Source organism: Macaca thibetana, chromosome 3, assembly GCF_024542745.1.
Source record: "Macaca thibetana thibetana isolate TM-01 chromosome 3, ASM2454274v1, whole genome shotgun sequence".
In the NCBI taxonomy this organism is placed as follows: Eukaryota; Metazoa; Chordata; class Mammalia; order Primates; family Cercopithecidae; genus Macaca; species Macaca thibetana.
The window spans coordinates 95,197,482-95,213,194 of NC_065580.1; the positions used below are offsets into that span (position 1 = coordinate 95,197,482).

Genomic DNA, 15,713 nt, shown 5'->3' on the forward strand with positions numbered 1-15,713 from the left:
GGGAAGGGGAGAAGATGGGAAGGGGATGCTGAGTGTGAGTGGGGGTGGGACACGGTGATGGGAGGGAGACTGGGCCGGGAATGCGGGTGGCGAGGGGAGCGACGGGACCTGCAGTTCCAGCGGCCGGGCAGCCAATCGATTGGTCTCCCCTAGGAACGAGCGAAGGGAGGGTGTCCCAGAGAGAAAGCGCCGCGCGGCCTCGGCTGCTCCCGGCCCGGGACACCCAAACGGACCAAAGAGGAGCCGGAGTGGAGCTCGCAGCGGATCCCGCGGCCTGCGTCCGCTGCGCACTTACCCGCGCGCCCGCTGCTGGGTCTGCGGCAGCCGCGCCCCCTGCGCTGGCGGAGTCGGAGGAGCCTGCGCTGGGCCGGCCAGGGGCGGGCGCTGGGGAAGGGCGGAGGGAGGAATCGCCGGCCGGGACCTTTGCTCCGTCCGGGCGCCCCAGAGCCGCGGGACTGGCCGCCGGAGGCTGCGGGAGGGGCGCGCCCGGCGGAGGCGGGAGGAGAGGAACGTGGGGCGGGGGCTGCAGCGGCGGCGGGCCCGGGCCAGACCTCCCAGAAGCCCAGGAGAGAGCCGCTTCCCCTCCTTCGTGTGACTCCCTAGGAGCCGGGTTGCTGACGGCCCAGGGCTCGGCCAGAGTCCCCGCGCACTTTTCGGGACTCACCCGGGAGATGTCAGGGCCTCTCCGGAAGAGTGGGCTGCGCCTGCCTTCCGCGGCCGCCTCGCCTCTTCGCTGCGCGGGACCGTGGGGTTTGAGAGCGGCGCCTGCTCGCGGGGCCAGACCCGCCACTCACAGTGGAGTGTGGACTGACACCGTGGCTTCACGGTTCAACCAGGAAAGTCCAAGGCCTGTCCAGCCTGTGAGAGCCCCTAATGCCCGTGCCTGGAGTAGTATCTGGGTGTGTGGTGCGACTGCACCCACACTTAGGCCTGCCGCTAAAAAGTGATTCATTCATGTAAACTCCACTCTAAACTCCTTGAGGGCAAAACCAAGCGCTCTCACACACGGGGTGCTCAATGAATACTGAACGAGGGAATCTAAGCATAGCTGGTGCTCAAACATTGCTTTCTGACGGATTGACTTAAATATTAGATCGTTTGCAACATTAGGACCAGGTGAAACCGATTAACCATTACTTAAGTTGTTACGATGAGGCAGAGCCAAAATCTCCCGGGCATGTGCAAGAGGGAAAGCTTTCTAATTGTGAACACCACGTGCCCCGCATAAGGCTGCATTGGCATCATCTGGGACTGGTTAGAAATGCCAAAAACGCCTGACCCGCCCCCAGGTCCAGAAGACAGATGTGAGCTTTGCCTCCTGTCTCCTTGCCAGTTGACTGGCAATGGAGGTTTTTCTTTTCTCAAAAGCCTGTGCAACAGTATTGGTTTCTGTGTGCCTCAAGTAACGAGCCCATTGCTCAGTAACATTTTTAGTCAGTATATCATCTTCACTGCAATGCTGTCTACTAAGCTGAGAGCAAGGAGTAAGAGAAAATGAAATCTCTGCCCTGCGAGAGCTCACACAGAGTATGGAGTTGTGTGGCTGTCTTCAAGGCTGGTCGGGGAGGGCAGGTAGAGAAGCCCAGCAGCACTTTCCCTTGGACCCCCCTATGCTTTAAACATATCTCTAGATTGTAGTTATCCGGCTCACTGTAAAGCCTTTCCTGACTATCCAAATTAAAAGTTCTGCCCACCCACCCATGGGAACACCTCCTAGTTCCTCTGCTTTATTTTTCTGCTTTGCACTCATCACCATCTGATAGACTGTGTGCCTCCTACTTATTTCATGTATTATCCTTTCCTGTAAAACGACAGCAGCATGAGGGCAGCTGGTCTGTTTTGTTCCCTCTGCCCAGCACCTAGTTTAGGATTTGACACATGGTAGCTATCCAGTAAATAATTGTTGAGTTAAGAAATGAATCCTTTTGTTTGTTTCTCCACCTAGATTGTGGGACTGTACACATCCTTGCAGTACCCAGCACAAAATAGGTACACAATCAGTGGTTGTTGGATGAAGGAGTGGTTCAAAATGGTCCATGGTGGTGGGCCCCTGATTTGCTAATGTGATGAGATGTTGGACCAAAGAAAGAATCCCAGCCCTGTTAAGAGACTTTTCATCTATGCTATTGGTTCTCTTCATCATAAAATTATATGGTGATGACTCTGGCTTGTTGTCAGAGATTATTGCGTTCCCACCTAGGGTACTGACCTTAAGAATATCCTCATAAACAGTATACTCATCAGGTTCCCACCCCAAAAAGCCCCAGTCCTCTATCTAAATAGTTACCACTTGTAATTCAGAGTGGGTGAACTTTTTGATGCAACAGTTACAAAGTGGCTTCAAATTCCGTCACTTTTTTTTTTTTTTTTTGTCCTGCCCAGTCTTTTAATTAAATGCCCGAGGAAGACAGTAATAATATCAGCTGCTATTATTTATGTAGCACTTTCTGTCTACTGTCATCAAGCATGCTTCTGAGTACATGACATGCAATGATTGACTCATTTAATCCTTACAACTATTTGAGGGTTTCAAGTTACAAATGAGGGAATTGAGGCACAAACTGGAATGCTCACACAGCTGGGAAGAGACAGAGCCACGATTTTAACGCAGGTTGTTCAGCACCATCTGAGTTTTAACCCACCACGGGGTACAGACTCTCCAGAACAGAAAATAGGAAGTGCAATAGGGGTCCCCCCACCCAAGCAGTGTAGGAGCATGGTCTGTGTTAGGAGAGGAGGATGACTTGTGTTCAAGATCTCACCTGACCCCAGTCTGCTGCTCTCCCTGTCCAATGGTGGAGGGATGAAAAGGTTCTGGCACAACCATAACTTAAAAAAAAAAAAAAAGTTGTGCTTATTATTATTGTTAGAGTATTTGAAGATTTCAGATGAACATATGCAACATGGAAACTTTTAGCCCAATTGGAAAAAAGTAAATAAAAAGAAAACATGGAACTCCAATCTTCTTATTCCATATAGATACATTCCCTTTGAGGAAATGGAGGGATATGGAAAGAAAATCTCACAGGAGATCAATTGGAGTGGTCATAATGATGATAGTAAGCATCTGCTTTCAAAAAGATTCATTATATAAACTATGTTTCAACTTACAGAGCTTCTGAAACACATCTGTTGGGTGTTGTGTATTTCCTACCCCATGCCTAGATTCTTGCTGAGGAAACAATATGGAAAGGGCAGCAAAAGTCAGTAAAACTCACTACCAGGATTTATCTCATAAATGAACACGCTAATAAACCAGCTCTGCATGGCTGCCATAATTGCTTCCTAGTTCTTTGAGAACCACGTTTGGAGACCTGGACTTTTTCAGATGAATAACCTCTGCAAAGGAGAAAAACACAGACTTTGGATCCATCAGATTTGGGTGGAATCCAGCCTACCACTTACCAGCTGAGTGACTGTAGGCAAATTGTATAACTTCCCATTTAAAAATTACTTATAACATTGTCATGAGATTATATAAAGTACTCAGCCCATAGTAGCACTCAATAAAAATTAGTTTCCTTTCCTTTATTAATTACTTTTCAGCTAAAGTTGCCTTTAAATTAAGCCTACATTTTTCACATATGCATAATTTTGCCTTTTACCATATTGCTTGCTTCCCAGAGGAACATAGCTACTAACATAAATTAAAATAAAATTTGGCATACATTGATATATATTTTAACACTGATTTCATTTACCTCCCTAAATCCCAAAAGTGCTTTTTAAACTGGAGAGTGTATTGCCAATGCATATTACTAATTACTGCTTTAAAATAAAAAGCTTCATAGAGGGTTAAATATGGTCCAGAATTAAATCTGTTTATCTTGGTGTCCCAACCTTTTCTTATTCACTTGCAAGGCACAGATACAGACAGGAGAAGAATTGAAATTATTTGGCAGCTAGCAAATGACCAACCAATATTGTCAAATTGAAAGTCTTAATGCAAATATTATTGGACAGACAAGGAAATGTGAAATAATTTGCTGTACCAATTATCAACTGCTGTATAACAAACTACCCCAAAACTTAGTGGCTTGAAACAACCACCACTTTATTATAGCTCACAATTTTGTAGTTTACGGCTTTGAGCAGGGCTCAGCTGAGTGACTCTTCTGTTCCATGTGCACTAACAGGGGTCACTCAGTGGAATTTAGCTCGTGAAGGTGAATGGTCTGGTTTGGAGAGTCTTGGATAACTTCACCCATGTCTTTGCCCATTCAGGATGCTGTAATGCTGTAAGAAAATACCATAGACTGAGTGACTTATAAACAACAAACCTTTATTTCTAACAGTTCTGGAGGCTGAGATGTCCAAGATGAAGGCATCAGCAGATTCGATGTCTGGTGAGATCCTACTTCCTAGTTCACAGATAGTGACTTCTCGATGTGTCCTCACCTGGTGGAAGGAAAGAACAAACAAAACAAGCTCCCTGGGTCTCTTATAAGGGCACTAATCCCATTGATGAGGGCTCCACCTCATGACTTAATCACATCCCAAAGGCCCCACCTCCTGATACTATCACATTGGTGATTAAGTTTCAACATGTGGCTTTGGGGAAACACAAACATTCAGACCATAGCATCTCACATCTAGTGCACTGGCAGGGATGCCTTGGGGGTGGGACTGAACTTGAGGGTTATCAACTAGAGCCCTACATTTGGCCTCTTCATTGCAGTGGTTTTTGGGAAGTCAGACTTCTTATAGCGGAGGCTCAGAGCTCCAAAAGCGAGTGTTCAAGAACAAGAAACAATTCAGAAGCTACAAGTCTTGTGACTTAGTCTCTAAACACCCAGAACATAACTTACAAACAAGCCCAGATTCAAAGATAGGGGTGGTATATTCTACCCCTCACTCGGAGAAACAGCAAAGAATTTCCAGACATCTTCTATCTGCTGCACTTGTTTTCATGAAAGAAAGTGGCATTACAGGATAGGCGCAGTGGCTTCTGTCTGTATTCCCAACACTTTGAGAGGCTGAGGTGGGTGGATCACTTGAGCCCAGGAGTTAGAGAGCAGCCTGGCCAACATGGTGAAACCCCATCTGTACTAAAAATACAAAAAAGCAGCCGGTGTGGTGGTGCATACCTGTAGTCCCAGCTACTCGGGAGGCTGATGCAGGAGAATCACCTGAGCCCGGGAAGTTGAGGCTGCAGTGAGCTGTGATAGTGCCACTGTACCCCAGCCTGGGTGACAGAAACTGTGTGTCAAAAAAAAAAAAAAAAGCCATAAAAGAAAGTGGCATTACATAAACAAAGTTAGTAAAAACTTCTATATTGTTTACCCATTGTTCATGGAGAAACATACATTATTATCAGCATTAAGGAAATTTGTGATGAAGACCAGTAGTCAGCCACCAGATGTCCAATTTACAGAAATATTCAAAGTAATATAATCCAGAGATATACAAACTTTTTTCATCTCATTATCATTATTTTTAAATATTGTCCAGCATCCAAGAGAGCTTTACCCGGTGTAGAGAAGTAAAGTCCATACACCCAACATCTTTTTAATGTAACAAATATTTATTAGTGACCTACTATGTGCTGGATGCTATATTAGGTATGAGGATATAAGGTGACCAAGGAGAATGTGCTTCATGCCCTCCAGGTCTGTGGGCTTTGTAGTATAGCAGGAAAGGCAGACAGATAAACAATAAGGATAGAGGATGAGAAGTACAATGATCAACTGTCCTTTTTAGGGTAAGCTAACTGCTAAAATGAACCCCAAAATTATAATTGCTCAAATACAATAGTAGCTTATTTCCTACTTGGTAAACAATGTAACTAAGGTACTTCTAGGTTTTGGGTGGGGTAGGTGGGGCGGAAGAACCACAGTCCTCATTCCTTCAGGAACCAGGCTGGGGGAGGCTTAGCTCCAGGTTGCTGAGGTTGCCGTGAACATGGGCACCTCCAGCAGGTAGATAAGGAAAGATCCTGGAGACTCCCTCATGGGAGATTTTTATGGGAGCGGCACTTTTGGGTACAGGATGCATTCCAACACTCCCAGTGGATGCCTGAAATGGAGGATGGCACCAAACCTGGCCAGGATCAACTGGAACACATTTCTGCTCATGTCTTCCAACCACAAACTCAATGCCTTTTTCATCTTAAGTAAGCACTTATCACACATGGTGGCCATAACATTTGCAGTTTGAGGTGAGATAGCAAAACTAGCACAAATTTCTTTTCCCTTCTTTAGCTTCACAGAGAGATTTGTTCTTGAAATAGATCTTAGCAACTTCGGCATACAATTCAATTTTTTTCTTTCCATATTGAGAACTTTCACTTTTTCACTTAAATGAAGTACTTTACAGCTTCTCTTTGGAATATCCCAATTGGCCGCATCATTACTATTGCACAGAGGGACCATTACTAGATAAAATTAGGGTGATTGAACTCAAGCACAGCAATGTCATGACAGCCAGTCTGATAACCTAGATGGCTACAAAGTGACCAGCAGGCAGGAGTGTCGACATGCTGGACAAGGGATGATTTGTGTCACTGGAGAGGACAGGGCAAGACAGCATGAGATTTCATCATACTACTCAGAATGGCACAAATTTAAAACTTATGAATTATTTATTTCTGGAAATTTCCATGTAATATTTTTGGATGGAGATTGATCATGGGTAACTGAAACCACAAAAAGAGAGACTGCAGATAAAGGGAGCCTACTGTACCTTCCTTTGGCCAGAAATCAGTCACAGAGTCTCTCCTAATTTCAAGACAGGCTGGAAAATGTAGTCTTTGTGCTCCGGAAAAAAAGGAACTGGGTTTCGAGAGCAGTGGCAGATTCAGCTTTGAACAAAATGATTTTAGAGGGCAAATAGGTGATGGCCAAGCCCGGAGCTTTTTATATAGAATCCCAACTAGGGTAAACCAGACGGCTGAACTGATTTAGTTTAAACAACATATTTTTGGATTGTATAATATATTCTATTTTTTAAAATGAGCCTTTCTTAATCCTACACCTGATTCCAAGAGTCATCTAAGAATACACGGAGAGACTGGTGATAGAGTGGGTGAAGGTGACGTTTTCATCTATAACAATTTATTAGTGATACAACTTCTTAGCTGAGTTATAATTGGAGGGGGAGTATGGGAATTGTATACACATTTGTTGTTTGGTAAGGTCCTTAAAAAGGCTAATTGCAATGGAAAAAGCAATTTGGCAAGGAAAATTATCCTGGCATCTGACTCAATCATGACTGATTGCTAAAAGCACCAGTGTAATAAATGTGTTGTTCTGAATGATGGAAAAGGAAACAGCTCTGGAAGTAGAGCTTCTGTCACCTTAAGCACCTGTGATATCATGAAAGCTTTGGTTTCAAACTGTTGGTAGAAATGGATTTTTTTATCTAATACTATACGTTGAAACCTTCAAGCTTCTTTTTTTCTTTCCCAAAAAACTGTACCTGTCATTTCTCTCTGAGGCTCCATTTCTGTAAGGAATCTAGACATCCAGTGGGAATGGGCACACAGGGACTTCAGAAATCAAGTCGGCTTGCTTTCTGCAAGTAAATCCATCTTCTTTTGCTAACTTTCTTATATTAAAAAGCAATTTAAAAAAATCACCACCACCCCAAACCAAGCAAATCCCAGTGTCAGTGTGGGCAGCCGACTAAGACATGGCTGTTTGATGATTCTGGAGTTGGTGCAAATGCTACATTTGAGTTCCATCTCTGCCTCCTACTTGCTGTCACCACTTTTCCAAGCCTCTGTTTCCTTATCTGGAAAGTGGGAATAATCACGCCTAGCTCACTGAGTTACTGTGATTAGGTATACCAGCAGACACTTGATAAATGGTAGGTATCATTATTAGTTTCTGACTCCCTGGAATTCCATTCCATTTTACACATATTGGTGAGTGCCTAGTGTGTACCTGAATACATCTGGATTCCTGCCTTTAAGAAGCTTACAACCACTAGAGGAGTACGTGATGAAAGAGCTTTAAAAGGTCCCAGCAATTCTGACTTGGGAGAGGGAGTTTTGGGAAAACGTACAATGGAAAGACCAACCTTTGATTAGGGCCTTACAGAGAAGGCTGAGCAAGCATGCTTCAAAGTTCCCCAAATCCATTTCTCACCTCTCCTTCCTCACCAAAAAGCCGGGCCCTGGGTAACACTGGACCTCCTCTCTAGGAATGATTAGCCTTACATCCCAGAATTAGAAATAGATTGGAGGTATAAATAGCCCCTAGAGGAGTCACAGTGCGATAAAGAATACCATTAAGTTATAAATGTCGATGCAGATCCTTTCTTGTTGAAAATACACAAAACGTTTACAAAAATAAGATTAATATGAAATTATTCTACAGCCTTGCTATTTTTAGCTTAGTTAGAACAATGGGCACTGTTAAATTGTTTAGCCTAAAGCTCCCTCCTTAGTATTTCAAGTTCAGCCTAAAGGTTGCTCTGAGTATAGTGAACTGTAACCTCACTGGATGTGTTAGGTTACAATTCAGCCAATCACAGGGCCAACTGCTCAACCCAGTGTTGAAATAAGGTGGATGCGGAGCTGAGCCCAAACCAGCTGTTTCTGAACCTCACTCCCCTTTTCTGTACGTCACTTATCTTTTTCTGTCCCTCAGTGTTATCCAGACACGTGGCAGCCCCAGAGTTGCTCCTAACCTGCTCTGGTTCTGGGAGCTGCCTGAGGCAAGAATCATTCTTTGCTCAATTAAACTCTGTTACAAAGTTCATTTATCTAAAGTTTTTCTTTTAATAGCACCAAGTTAGATATCTATAATACGCACATTTTGGATTGCTTATTTTTGTCCAGCATGATCCTTTATATATATCATTTCATTGGATCTTTGTACAACTCTATAAATTATTACTGTCCCTATTTTACAGATGGAAAAAAACTGAATCCTAGAGAGGCAGCCTATAAACCTGGCACGATATATATGAGGATTTGAACTCAGATCTGACTTCCACACTCTAACTTTTGACTACTGCCTAATGGGTAAATCTGGGGAAGATGTCAAACATTTAAACATAAACGTCAAAGTCCATATTTTTACCTTTAGGTAAATTAATATTCATTCACTGAAAACAGATTATTTCTTCTGTTCTTAAATGTTCTCCAGGTTAGTGACTCCTAAAACAACTGCTGTAGTTCAGTCTAGTGATTTCTATGGCCATGATATTGAATTACATTGTGTGTGTGTGCGTGTGCGTGTGTGTGTATGTTTGCATATTTGCACAATCAACCTATACTCATTCATTTTGTTTTTAATAAAATCCAGATCCTGCACAACACTTTATTTATTTATTTATTTATTATACTTTAAGTTCTGGGGTACATGTGCAGATGTGCAGGTTACATAGGTATACATGTGTCATGGTGGTTTGCTGCACCCATCAACCCATCATCTACATTAGGTATTTCTCCCAATGCTGTCTCTCCCCTAGAACCCCAGACCCTGACAGGCCTCAGTGTGTGATGTTCCCCTCCCTGTGTCCATGTGTTCTCACTGTTCAACTCCCACCTCTGAGTGAGAACATGCAGTGTTTGGTTTTCTGTTCCTGTGTTAGTTTGCTGAGAATGATGGTTTCCAGCTTCATCCATGTCCCTGCAAAGGACATGAACACATCCTTTTTTATGGCTGCTTAGTATTCCATGGTGTATATGTGCCACATTTTCTTTATCCAGTCTATCATTGATGGGCATTTGGGTTGGTTCCAAGCCTTTGCTATTGTGAACAGTGCCACAGTAAACATACGTGTGCATGTGTCTTTATAGTAGAATGATTTATAATCCTTTGGGTATACACCCAGTAATGGGATTGCTGGGTCAAATGGTATTTCTAGTTCTAGATCCTTGAGGAATTGCTACACTGTCTTCCACAAAGGTTGAACTAACTTACACTCCCACCAACAGTGTAAAAGGGTTCCTGTTTTTCCACATCCTCTCCAGCATCTGTTGTTTCCTGACTTTTTAATGATTACCATTCTAACTGGTGTGAAATGTTATTTTTAACATTTAAAAAATTATTATGGGCTGGGCACAGTGGCTCACACCTGTAATCCCAGCACTTTGGGAGGCCAAGGCGGGTGGATCACCTGAGGTCAGGAGTTCAAGACCAGCCTGACCAATATCGTGAAACCGCGTCTCTACTAAAAATACAAAAATTAGCCAGGCGTGCTGCTGGGCACCTGTAATCCTAGCTACTCAGGAGGCTGAGGCAGAAGAATAGCTTCAACCTAGGAGGCAGAGGTTTCAGTGAGCTGAGATTGTGCCACTGCACTCTGGCCTGGGTGACAAAGTTAGACCCCATCTAAAAAAAAAAATTATGATGAAATATTTGTCTCATATAAAGGTATATAAGAATAACATAATGAACACATGTACCCACTACCCAGTTAAAAAATAAAACTATACAGAATGTACAGAAGTTTCTGTATATTCATGTCCAGTCTCATTATCCTCCCTCTCCCTCCCCCATCACTGCAAGAGGAAACCTCTATCTAGAATGTTTACGTTATTTTTATGAATTCTAGGGGTCTGTGTTTCTAAAAAAGTGAGAAGAGTTGGGTAGCATGACTTTGGTTGGATTTTCAAAGGAAAATGGAGTTGTAGAACTGTTTTTTTGTTTCTACTAAAGTTTTTGTCATTTCTTACAAACTTGTTATAAATCACAGTTGTTGTAGGGCTAAGAAATCTGGGATAAAGTTAAATTAAAAATTTTGTATTATCCAAAATATCTGCAAAAAACATAAAGACATTTTCCTAGATCATAGTTTAGAGGCCAATTTCCCCTTTTATATCTTCTCTAATAATTCTCCATTATTAGAAAGTGCAGAAGAAATGCTTTTGATGGCTCTCGGGCATGTTTGTGTTTTATTTTATTAAGTGCCATCTGCCTTTGCTTTATTAATGTTTTATTAAGAGTCACCTGGTTGTTGCTACTGATCATATAGACTCTGCAATGAATCAGTTCTCGCCCATTAATAAATTATCAAGTTTCATCATTAGCAAAAGAAATTAAACTGAGCAGAACAAAAAGCAGAGGGGCAGGACACCCATGTCCCAAGGCTGCCCCCATCTGGTTTTGTGGTCAGCACAGTTCCTCTACTTCTCTGATCCCCTGTGTTTCATCTGAAAATTAAAGATTAAACCCGGCCTCTGAGGTTACTCAAACTTTAAAATTTGGAGTAAAAAACTCAACTGCAGTGCTGTGGACCAAAAACTCTGGTGTGCAGGGGAGGGGATACTGCTTAGGATGACTGAGAAACACCTGCTGGGCTGTGCCTGGAGCTAATAGAAGAACGGTAAAGTTTAGCATACAGGGAGAGGGAACAACATAAGGGGAGCCAGGTGAAACGCCATGGAAGGTGTAGGGGAGGGAAGGGAACTGAGGTTGTAAAGATCAGGTGAGACCAGACTGGGGAGGGCCCTGCATGTCAACGGGGAGGTGTCATTTAGAACTTTTATCTACACCATTTTCTCCCTTCTTGCCCTAAGCTCTCTTTAGTCCTTGGGACCCATTCAAATGGGCCTAGCCAGATGGATTGGTATCTTCAGTAAGTTAAGTGTTATCCTTAAAGCAGAGCTTCCCAAGTGGTACAGCACACAAGTGATAAGTGGAACTAGAGATTGAGGTGTCAACCCTTGAAACATGAGCCTCTGGCTGGTTGCTGAATGAACGCTTTTATTTTCTATGTGTGCCATGCTATGACAAAGATTGGGAGCACCACCTTAAAGCAATCTGGTTCACCAAATTAATTTGCTTATGAAATGGCTTTCATCAGCAGTTCCAGCAGAAATGGCATTTATATTACATTGTATTATACTGTTTTATTCTGTCATACTGTGGTATGTTAGTTAAGTGAATGAGTGAAGATAAAGAGAGAAAATTCACTCAACACATTCACTGAGCCCCTGGTATGTGCTTGGCACTGTCCTAGGCACTGGAGATACAGCCGGGAACAACAGACACAAACAGACTTAAGTGACTGCTGTCATAAAGCTCGTTCTCTAATGGGCAAAAAATATACTTCTTGTTCCTGGTACAACCTGAAAGGGACCTAGAAGTCGTCACTCAATCCTAACAAGTTAAAAAGCTGGACAGACTCAGTCAACAACTCTTCTTAGAATTGTCAGAGAAATGAGATCACAAGAAAAACCACTGTCTTAGAGACACAGACACAGATTCAGAGACTCACAACTTGCCAAAGCAGAAACCATAGGAACCATTGCTCGAGTGGAAACCCTGAACTGTAACTGATGAACTGCTGGAAGCTCAGAGTGGACAAGTCTGAGAGTTAGAAACTCTCCACACTTCTGTGAGTTTTACCTCCAGGAGCTCTAACCAGGTTCTCACAGGGAATATCAGAAAAAAACTCCCTTCATTCTTGCAGCGGGAGGCGGGGAACGTAGCCATTTTGAAACATGCCAGAGCATTCTGTTCTTAATGAGGCCTGTGTTCAAGAGAAACTGCTTCACTAAAGCCTAAACTATTGGGGTTTTATCAGAGCCTAACTCAACACCAGTCCCCTCTAGCGATTCTGCCCCACATAAGGGGTGGAGGGAACTGAGTTTCACAGCCCAGGACATAGGCTCACTAAAGACTGATTAACAGGACTACAGAACGCCTCCCCCAGCCCTATACCTCACCACCACATCACTAAAAGCTTATTTTCCACAGTTCCTCTTTCTCAGTACATCATGTTCAGCTTTCAACAAAAAAATTACCAGGCGTGCTGAAAAGGAAAAAACAAAACAAAACAAAAACACACACACACAATTTGAAAAGACAAAGCAAGCATCAGCACCAGACACAGATACGGCAGGGATGTTGAAATTATCAGCCCAGGAATTTAAAATTCACTATAATTAATACGGGAAAAGTAGACAACATGCAAGAACAGATGGGTAATTTTGGCATAATAAAATAGATTTGGTCTACGTCCCTAGTTCCTGGCACAGAACTCCTAAAACTCTTGGAACTCCTGCATGATAAGTTTGTTTTTGGTGTTTAATGACATGGCTCTTGGCTAAGGGTCCATAGATGACTTCAGAATGGGACTTGTCCCAGAAAGACCAAACCGTGTGATTAGAGGGTTGGAACTTTCAGCCCTACACCCGAGCCCCAGGGAGGGAGAAGGGGCTGGAGACCGAATTCAATCATCAATGGCTGATGACTTAATCAACCATGCCTACATCATTGAACCTGCATAAACACTCCTAAATGATGAGGTTCACAGAGCTTCCACATCGGTGAACACATTGAGGTACTGGGTGTGCCTGGAGAGGGCAGGGAAGCTTCATCTTCCTCCCTCCACCCATATCTTGCCCTTTGCATCTCTTTGGACTGTTACTGAGTTGTATCCTTTAAGGTAAACTGGTAATAGTAAGCATAGACCTTTCCTGAGTTCTGTGAGTCATTCTAGAGAATTATTGAACTTGAGGAGAAAGTCGTGAGAATCCCCACATTTGCAGCCCAGTTACACAGAAGTGTGGGTTCCTTGGAAACCTGATACTTGCAACTTGTAAAACTCAGCTCTTCACCTGTGGGGTCTATGCTAACTCTGGGAGTTGATGTCAGAATGGGATTGGATTGTTGGACGCCCAGCTGGTGTCAGAGAATTGCAGAATCAGAGAACTGGTTGGTGCCAGAAAACACCCCAGAAGGAACCTGAGAGTAATATAAGCAGAGAGATGAGAATTCTATGAAAGAACCAAAAAATGCGAGAGATCAAAAACACTGTAACAGAAATAAAGAATGACTTTGATGGGCTCATTTGTAGACTGGACACTGCTGAGAAAAGAAGAAATCCTCTGAGCTTGAGTATATATCAATAGAAACTTCAAAACCAAAAAGCAGAAAGAAATAAGGCTGTAAAAAAAAAAAAAAAAAAAAAAAAAAAAAACTGAATATTCCCAAACTGGGACAGCTGCAAAAGGTGTAACATTAGTGTAATGGAAATATAAGAAGAGAGAGAACCAGGAGCAATATTTAGAGCAACAATGACAGAATTTCCCCAAATTAACATCAGACAGCAAACCACAGACCCAGGAACCTCAGAGAACACCAAGCAGGATAAATAATAAAAAACTAAAGCTAGGCGTATCATATTGAAACTTCAGAAAGCCAAAGATAAAACCTCTTGAAAAAATCAAATACAAGGCATGTCAGGTAACTGTAAATGCTAAAAGGAACAAAATAAAGAAAAGGCCAAAGAGTTACAGGGGGCAACTTTTGGAATTTTTGATACAGTGGCCAAGGAAAGAGTCCCTGGAAAGGAAACCTTTCAGTTAGATTATTATGAGCTCTTGAATTTGTGGTGGACACATTAATGTTTTTGTTTGTTTTTCTTTTTTTGAGACGGAGTCTGGCTCTGTCGCCCAGGCTGGAGTACAGTGGCTCGATCTCGGTTCACTGCAAGCTCTACCTCCCGGGTTCACGCTGTTCTCCTGCCTCAGCCTCTCCAGCAGCCCGGACTACAGGTGCCCGCCACCTCACCCGGCTAATTTTTTTTTTTTTTTTTTGGTATTGTTAGTAGAGATGGGGTTTCACCGTATTAGCCAGCATGGTCTCGATTTCCTGACCTTGTGATCCTCCCACCTCAGCCTCCCAAAGTACTGGGATTACAGGCGTGAGCCACTGCGCCCAGCCATGTTTTTGTTTATTTAGAGTCTGAAATAGGTCCTTTGGTGCAGTAGGAGTGTAACCAGGCTTGCATCCTAGCTCTGCCACTTATTGGCTGTGTGACCTTGAGCAAGTTGACTGAGTTTTGGGGCCTCTATTCTACTTCTACAGATTGTACCCCTAGTTGGTATTTATAGGTTACAAAAGGGTACCCCAGAGAGCTTGGAAAAGAGTGTCAAGACTGTACTGGGAGGGCTTACTTGGATGTTCCACACTCACTTGATGTGCAAAAGTCCCAGAGGGCTGCAAAACTGCTCCAGTGCCTGCCTGGCTGCAGGAACATTTCTAAAGAAAGGAAAGGCCAAGAGGAAGGGAGGCAAGGGACTCCTAAGAAGAATCTCTAAGTCCTGTCCCAGTCAATCCTGTTCCAGCTCCACTGGACAACCTGAGCGCATCCCTGACGCAAATGGAGGTAGTGGCCTGGCTATTGTCATCCCATTTGAAAAACTTCACCTGATGCAGTCTCCTCGTCTTCAGTTCACGCACAACAGCCCCTTGTTCATGAGGGCTGCCGGCAGACATAGAATGAGCTGGTGACACGAGCTTTGGGTATCCCATGCCTGGGATGGGAATTCTCCCATTGCTCCTAAATACAGAATCCAAGTCCTTGCATCCTCTGGCCTCTGTCCACCTCTCCCTTCACTCTGTGAGAAAGGTGCCTCGCTGGTCCACCCTCAGTTCCTCAGAAGTGCTGAGTGCCTTCCATAGGGGCTGAATCTGCAGGGACTATTTCTGTTCCCAGCTCTTCATGTGGCTGCCTCTTGCTTATCTTCACATCTCAGCTTAAACTTCTCTTTCTCTAGACAACATTCTTTGACCCACAGGTTTAAGGTCTCATTTACTTATTCTCATAGCTTTCCTCATATAATTTTCTTAATTGTAATTAATGAACTAGTTGTGTGTTTGTTTACTGTCTGTTTTATGTAGGCTCCATAAAGGGTAGAGTGATGCCTGTCTTTGCTCACTGCTGTGTCCTCAGTGTCTCACACAATGTCTAGTACAGAGCCGGCACTCCACAGATAACTGTTGAATGCATCAAGAATGAACAATCAACTG

At 43.3% G+C, this 15,713-nt stretch overlaps 1 protein-coding gene across 3 annotated transcripts in view; it reads right to left on the reverse strand.

The window, feature by feature from the left end:
- GSDME (gasdermin E) overlaps nucleotides 1–1,066 on the reverse strand; it is a 58,345-nt gene extending 57,279 nt beyond the window's left edge. The window contains exon 1 of one of the 3 annotated variants that reach the window (XM_050785434.1): nucleotides 665–1,066. The gene's annotated coding sequence lies outside the window, so the exon portion shown is untranslated. Of the gene's footprint in view, nucleotides 1–108; nucleotides 199–295; nucleotides 444–664 lie in introns of those variants that run through there. The other 2 variants (XM_050785435.1, XM_050785436.1) reach the window with 2 other exon arrangements.
- Between the last annotated feature and the right edge of the window lie 14,647 nt (nucleotides 1,067–15,713).